Raw genomic sequence first — 8,636 nt, forward strand, 5'->3', positions numbered from 1 at the left:
ACACTTTGAGCAGCAATGCCCTAAGCTCCCTGAGCCCCAGTGTTATCTGTAAAGTGGGGCTCGTCCTAGCCACCTCACAGCGTGGCTGGATATTAAATACCATAACATATGTGGTGCACACAGCACAAAGTGTCCGGCACAGAGTGGGGCCTGTAACACACATGAGTTTCACCTTTCCTGCGAACCCCTTTCTAGCGAACCCCTGAGCCACTGGTTCTTGACCTTGTCAGGCTGATAGACCCCTCCAATAACTTAAGGGAAACTAAAGGCTCTTTAGTTTTCTGACTGGCTCTTTACCAGTCAGAGTGGGCTAGGTTGTGCTGTGATAACAAACAAATCCAAAATCTCTGTGGTTTAACACAACCAACATTTACTTCCTGCTCCTGCTACCTGTCCAGCATGAGTCAGGGGGCGTCTGATAACATAGTTATTCAGAGACCCAGACTGACAGAGGCTCCTGCTCACCACACAGGTCCATGGTCATCACGGTGGAGGGAAGGCACCTGGTGAATCACACGTTGGCTCTCACAGTGTCTGCCCAGAAGTGACATATGTCACTTCCATTCACATTTCAGAGGCCAAAACAAGTCCAGGGCAATACCTCATTGCAAAGGGGCCAAGGAATTGCAGCCCAGAAGATGGAGAAGAAACGTATTTGGTGAAGGATGCTAATGGTTACCGCCAACTTACTTCTCACAGAAAAGAATGCAATATAGAAGCTTGCCCTAATTTCCAGGAGGTCCTCAGATCCCCCAAGCCCAGGCCACCCTTTAAGCCTTCTGAGCATGGTCAAAGAGGCCGGGGAGAAGCAGTGCTCATTCAGCCATTCAGTCGATGTTGATTGTGTATGTGCTAAGTCAGGCACATTCTCAGTGGGAAACAAGAGCGATCAGGTCCATACATTCTAGCGGAAATAAGCAAACAATCAATGAGGAAATTACAGCGGGTAGTTAAGTACTATCAAGGTAACGAACAATAGTGTGATGTAACAGACAGTAAGTGGGGGGCGGGGAGGGACATATTTTCGATGGAGAAGACAGGGAAGGACACTTTGAGAGGTGATATCTGACATCAAAACTGGAGGATCAGAAGGAGCCGGACATGTGCCAAGCTAGAAGAAAAGCATTCCATGCAGAGGGGACAACAAGTGCAAAGGCCTTGTGGCAGGAAGAGATCAGTGTGCTAGATGGTCAGAGAGATGGCGGGGCTTCGTGAATGAAGTGGACAGTGGTAGGAGATGGGGGAGGTGTGGTCAGAGAGGTGAGCAGGGGCCTGACTGTGCAGGCCCTGGGTATGTGTTCACACTACCTGCCCCAGATCCGGTGTGGCCTTCCCCCATTGCAAGGGGAGATGAAGATACCTGAAGATGGTGGGCTGGGGTCAGCTGGAATCTCAGAACAACACAGCCTGAAGTTGAAGCCAAGACCTGGAGGGCAGATGACACTTGTGCTAAACTCAGTAGCCTAGAGAACAAGACCCTCCATCAACATCCACCTTTCAAAGTCTTTTCTTTCCCCTGTGCAGGGCCCAGCATGAGAGCTCCCTTCTATAACTCAACACCTTTCTCTTTTCTCTTGTACAATGACCCATCTGCCCTCCTCTCCTCCTCTCGGCTACACCAGACTGGCCTCCCTGTCTCCAGAACAATTGTCTGGCTTTCCTACCTCTAAGCCGTTATGATGCTCCTCTTTAAAATGCTATTCCATGTTCTCCCTACCTGAACATGAACTCTTCTTCTTGCAGAAAGCAGCTTAAATTCACCTCCTTTCTGTCACCGCTAAGGATCACCCGTCACTAAAGCCAGCTGACCTCCTCTTGATTTTTGAAACATCCCAGCAGCATTGCCGTGGCCCACTGGCATTGGTTACTATTTCACACGCACCTCTCATCTCTCTGAGAAAACTGTAAGCTCTTGGAGGATGGGAATAACGTAGCTGAGCAGGCACCCTGTGAGTGTACTCAGATAATGGTATGGCTCGTTAGGGCAGAGGCAGCAGATTTGGAAATGTGCCAACGCTGCCAGCCATACCCAGGTCCTCTGGATGACAGGGTTGGGCCCATGGCTTGCTCATCTTTGCTTTCCCAGCCCCCAGTCGGTGGCCTGGAGCTGGCCATGACTCAATGAATGCTTGTGAAATAAACCACCAGACTCATACCAGTATTAGGTTGGTGATTTTTGCTAAGTGACTTGAGCCTCAGTTTTCTTATCTCTAAACCAGGAATGACGGTTCCTGCCCACATAAGGTTATTGTGAAGACCAAGTGAAACGTGGAAGGGTTTTGTGAATTGTAGAGTCCTCACGTATTATGAGGGGCTGAATGGATCCCTGGTCAGCAGGCCTTTTCCTTTTCCAGTGGACACCACACCCAGTGGAGAAAAATGTGAACCAGACATTTGGTCGAAGCACATCCTGCTTCCTACCGAAAAGCAAAGAATAACAAAAGCAAAGAATAACAGGGTTGTGTTTCAGGGAAGAGTGTTTCTCACCCACCGTGTCGATATCAACACTGCTTGCCCTCTGGTTCTTTCTCCTGGCTTCATGGGGAGAGGGGAGGGGAAGTCAGGTTTCATACTGTTCTTGGTCGCCAGCCTCCTTCCACCTTATTTGCTTTTCACGGGGCTTGTTTGAATTGGGTTGCCCTCTGGAGATCTGCTCTGACTTCCCACACATTCTGTATATCAGAGCAGAGCCTGAGTAGCAGAGGGAAAGGTCAGTAAGTCAATCCTATGTGCAGATAAGAGGTTAAGCTCCTACTGAACAGTGACTGATCAGACTTGGAGGCCAACACCACTTTCAGCAGCTACACGCCCAGGTAACGTTTCCCAGGCAGACAGGACTGAGTGACCTTTCAGCTCCGCTGTGAAAAAGCTGTATGACCTTGGGCAAGTCCCTCAATCCTTCAAGTTTCAGTTTCCCCCAGTACTTCCTCCATGAGGTGGTGGTAAGAATGCATCCAGATCATGCTTCTACAGTATGTAGCACAGTGCCTGGCGCGTGGAAGCACTCCATCAATTTTCACTATTTTTATTATTATGCCATCATCGTGCCACAGGTTTGGGGTTTGAAATGTATCCACACAGAAGGCTGGAAGCTGGGACCCCCATGTTCTCTCACACACCTTCCAAAAGGAAGAGAACCACGATCCTGTAACACATGGCAGTAAGACACTTGTGTGTGTGTGCGGGGGGGGGGGGGGTTCCTGCATTACTCATGCACACTCCTCAGACTCTCAGAGACAAAGGTGTCTGTTCCCTGAGGGCTCACTTCTATTGTACAACATATGCAGAACAAACTGGAAAGTGTCTTCACTGGCAGGTTCCCAGATCCTGACTGCTCACATAATGGGCACACGTCGAAATTCTCCTTTTGATTAGCAAGGGCGGAAGGTGGCAGGGACAGAAGACAGAGGTCTAACACATTCCTATCCCAAAGCTGAGCCGAGCCCAGGCTCACACTCAGCACCACCATGGACGTCTCCTGTCTGGCTTCAGTCAGAGAGAACACCGGAGGAAAGGGAACTTTCTTTCACTCTTTAATTCAATAAATCTTATACCCACTGATCAGCACGGTCAAAGGACCTAGACATAAAACCACAGGAATAAGAGTTAATAAAATTGAGAACATTCTCCCTGGAGAAGAATAGATGTAGGAAGGAGACAGAGGGGCAATGAAGGCAGGAAAAGAAATGATGTAGGGCTCTCTGAACACACTTGAAATAGAGTGTTCATGGAAATGAAATGAGAATTACCCTGCAAGGCTCTGTATGTTAAACAAAGGCCGACATGTGCAGCTTCCTGGGCAGTCAAAATGGGATCACTAACAGAACTTGGGAGTAATCGAAGCTGTCTAAAAGTGAAGCAGGCTGTGTGACCTGAGTTATCCATCCACCACGAGAGACAGAGCAGCAAATTGTGCCACCACCTTTTAGACAGAGAGCAAGAGGCTGGCACTACAGATTCACGGGACAATTCCCCAAACCCTTCAAGGACTTCTAGAACTTGGAGCAGCTGACATCAGTGGCTCTCCCTGGAGACAACATTGTCTCCAATGTGCAGGCATGGATGGCACTGCAGCCCTGCTGTCCAAGGCCCTCTCCTGGGGGACACTTGGCGCACTGTAAACTTAGTCATAACACATCAGACAATTTATTCAGATTTCTTCAATTCCATTACTAGTCCCTTTGGGAGCCAAATGGGGAAAAGAGTCAGTATATAGGCTAGCCAGAGAAGCAACCGCATCCAAACAGCCTGCCCTCCCCCCTCCTCACCCCATGAAAACACTGGCTTACTTCCCGCAGTCTCCCAGACCAGGGCTGCCATGTTGCCAGGACAGTGAGATGCAAGCCTGCTAGAGGGACACTAGGCTAGCAATGGCCAGCAGATGGCACCAATATGGGTGTGGCACCTGGAGATACTGCATCCATTTAGTGACTCTGAGGGGCGCCATCCTGGAGGCAGCGCTGAGGGAGCCTCAGAGCAGATGGAGCTGGGGCTTGGGGACCTCCCCACCTCTAGACTCTTTTTGAGCAGTAATGGATTTCCCTCCTGGCCAAGCCCATCCACTCAGCTTTCTGTTACCATAGTTACAGGCCTTCTAAGCGATTTAGGGACCCAGTTCTCTTCTTCTCTCCCCATATCGTGCTTGAGAAGCACCCAGAGCCTATCCAAACTAAGGTTGCCAAATAAAGCTAAGGTAAACTTCAGGTACACAATGAATAATTTTTTAGTATAAACATGTCCCAAATATAGTACAGGAAATACTTAAACTAGAAAAATTGTTCAGTGTTTATCCGAAATTCAAATTTAACTCGGTATTACACTTCACCTGGCAACCTTTCTCCGAACCCCTCACTTTCTCTCACCTAGTAGTGAACTAGCCTCCCAAATGGTTTCACCACCTTTAGAGGCTTCTGGAATGGCACCGATACGCCTCTTGGGGCAGCCTGGGAGGCGCTCACAGAGCCATGACCACCCTGTACTCCTTCCTCTCAGTGCTGCCAGGTTCAGGCTGGAGGGGGCCTAATAAATGACCCCTCTTCCCTGCCAGGACCTAACAAATGGTGAAGAGAGAGGAGTGGGGAGAAGGGGAGACCAAATATCACCATGATGGCTGAAAAAGCTCATTTGGGAGAATGTGGCTGAGAACTACAAATACCTGGACCTCCTAATACTGAACCCCAGAATCAGAAAATACACCCACCCAGTCCCAGGCCGCCCTGGACCCTCCTAGTCCTATTGTGGGCAGGACAGGTGTGCAGAGGGGCTGCCATCACCCTAACTCACCCCCTGACCAGGAACAATGGAGACTCAGGCAGGAAGAAATGGTGAAGGTTCCCATGACCTGTGTATTCTCCCAGACTCACCCATCAGCTAAATCATTTAGTCTACTTCCCTCCCCACTTCCCATCCACCTCCCTGAAAGAAGAGAGGTGTGGAATATTGGGCTAATGAATGGCTCCACAAGGAACGATCAACCATGCGGCTGGATCCTGGCCTCACGGACAGCAGTTAGGGGCCCGCTGCCCCACCAGCAGCAGACCACGCCCAAGGCACCTTGATGACTACGCCTGGATCACGGAGTTACTTGTCAAAATGAGCCCTGGCCAACAAACAGAGATCACTCTTACCTTCTCTGTGCCTCAGTTTCCTCTGTGAAATGGGGAGGACAGCACTTACCTGAGGCTTGTGCATGGATGTGCTGCAACATGCCCACCCAGCACCTACAGCACTCGGCATAGGTTTGGCTGCTGCCATCACTGGCTCTGACCAGGAGAGGAAGTGGGGGTGACTAGGCACAGATGAGGCTCTTAGGGAGGAGAGAAAAGAGGAAGAAAGGGGGGGTTAAGCTGAGTTACTGTGAGATATGTACATCGAGGGCAGCTGGGGGTTGGGTCATTGCAAGGAGGAGGAGACACGAACAGGTGAATGGGACCAGGCTGGCCTCTGGTGAGCTCAGGGTGGAAGCAATGCCCTGCAGGGAGTGAGTGAATAGAGGAGAGGAAGCCCTCTGTCCCCATTCACACCCTCGAAGGCTGATGGTCTCAGAGTTCTGACAAGCTTGAGGCACAGGCTGACTATGACTCGAGGCGTGGCTCCAGGCCCAGCTGCAGCAGGGATACTCAAGGGACCCAAAGAGAAGCCACAGTAAACCAACAATGAGGGGGCATAAAAGTCAGCTGGACCCCTGGAAACCCAGAGTTCATGCTGGGTTCCAGACTGAGGCATTCATTCACCTGATCACTCATATACATTCATTCATGTATTCATTCATTCATTCATCTAAAGTGATTGAGTGTCTCATCTGCCCCAGGCCCCGTGCTAAGCACTGGGGGATAAAGGTGAACACGACAGCCATGGCTCCTGCTTTCATGGAACAGTTTTCCTATATTGAGAGAGATGGACCAAAAAAAAAAAAATACATGAAACAATTGCAACGTTATGAAAAGTTCTGTGAAGGAAACATAAGACGTGAGAAAAAGAATTATAGGGAGTCCAGCTTCAGAAAGGGGCTCAAGGAAGTCCTTGCTGAAGTGGTGACGTGTTCACTAGGCTCTAATAGATTGAAAGAGCCACCTCTGGAAAGAGCTCTTCAAGCGTCAGGTGCAGCCCGTGCAAAGGCCCTGAGGTGGAAAACGTGAGGAGGATTTAGGGCAGCCGGACCAATACCCAGCCCTACCCTCCGGGAGGCTACAGTGCCTCCTTCACACTCTGCCCTGGTGAGGAGTGGCCCAGCCAGAGACTGGGATGGCACCTGCTGGGTGAAGGACCAGAGTGGGTCAGGGCTCATGATCAGGGTGGTGGCTCCTGAATATCCACTCATCCAGGAGAGAGTCAGTTACCACAAGGCAACTAGAAAGCATGGCAGGACAGAGTGTCCCTGAACACCTACTGGGAGGCCAAAGTATGGGGAGGCTCCCTGAGGGCTACAGGCCTCTGGAAGGCTTCCTGGAGAAGCTCACCGAGGGGCCCATTTGGCCAGGCTGAGGCTAAGGATGCGAACAATGGGAGACAGGATTGGCTGTCTGTGGGGCAGAGAAGAATCCTTTGGTGCCCCAGGTCCACTGCAGAGCAGTGATGATGTCGAAGGGGGAAATTTGCCTTGTACTTGCTGGGGTGGACGGAAAGGAGAAGAAAAACCAGAGAGGGGTTTTGTTGGCTGCCCACCTATCTCCCAACCCTCTTTTCCCCTTCCTAACCAAACCCAGGTTGACACTGGAGCAGCCACCCTACACACACGCATGTGCACACACACACACACACACACACACACACACGTGCGCGCTGTGAGGGAACTGAAACCTCCAGCTCAAGGCGGTTGGCCAAGTTGGCTTAAATCAATCAGCACATTCCATCTCGCAGCCAGAGTCATTGGTCCAAGGGAGAACATGTGATCGAAGCCCATCCAATCAGAAGGATCCCTGAGACTCTCACTTGTGGCTCTAGGCCTAACTAAGAACCATGAGGCACCTAGCAGTCACTATGCAACCAGAACAAAGAGATGGAAACCTGGTGACACCATCAAGGCGCTGGATCAACCAATCCTGCAACCTACCCACCACCTCCATCAGTTTATCTAAACCAGGCACCATCTTTCATGATTAAACTAGTTCCAGCTTGGTGTTCTATTCCTTACAATGACAGCAAAAGTTTTTGCACATCCAGTATGTACTGGGCACTGAATTAAGTTCTGTAAGCACATGGTTTCATGTAGGAATTATCACTCTCACTTCACAGAAGAGAAACCTGAGGCTCAGAGAAGTGCAGTAACCTACCCAAGGTTGCACAGCTGGAAGTGGCAGAACTGACTCCAGGGCCTGGGCCCCTACACACCAGTTCTCCTGAGACCAGCCTCCAGGGACCCTGGAACCAAGGGCCTGAAGTCAACTTAAGCTAGGGCCCTCATGCAGACACTGTTGAGGCAATTCCAAGGGTAGGATTCCAAGGTTTCTGAGGCTTGATTAGGAAAAGTTGGGCTGGCAGAGATCTGTGTTCCAATCCTGGTACCCCACTTACTGTCTATGTTACCTTGGGTAAGCTATTTCCCCTTTCTGAGGCTTAGATTCCCGATGGGTAAAGTCAGGATTGAAATATATTCCTAATATATCATGTATTACTTTAAAATACTTAACATATAAATAATAAGGAGTAAATGTATACATGTGGCTACATTTATTTTCATCTTTACCTTAAGACGAATATTAATAATTACAGTTTCCTATCAGGCATTCACACTCTAGAAGGAGCTACCAAGAGCTTCAAATACTCTCAGCTAAATTTAAACCATAGGGTCTACAGCTTCACCTCATAGAGGTCACTCATATCCTGGGTGAAATGACAGGGGTTCAATAAACAGGGCTGGCTGGAAAGACTGTCCAGCATTCTGGCCTTTGCACAAACAGGATTCAAGAATTCAGAAACCCAGATGTCCAGCAGAGTGTGGCACTAGAGTCCCCTTTGGTCCTGTGTGCCCCTCGCCCTACTTCTGTCTGTCACCTGATGTGCCCAGAAGGGTGTCAGGGCCTGCCATCAAAACATGGTTCCTCTCCAGGAGTGCTTCCATGCACAGAGCTTGTCTGAGTGCCAAGGTCAGAGTAGCAGCACTCTGAGCTCGTAGGAACAGAAGCGATGCTTTAGAA

This window comes from Rhinolophus hipposideros, assembly GCF_964194185.1.
Source record: "Rhinolophus hipposideros genome assembly, chromosome: 15".
Classification (NCBI taxonomy): Eukaryota; Metazoa; Chordata; class Mammalia; order Chiroptera; family Rhinolophidae; genus Rhinolophus; species Rhinolophus hipposideros.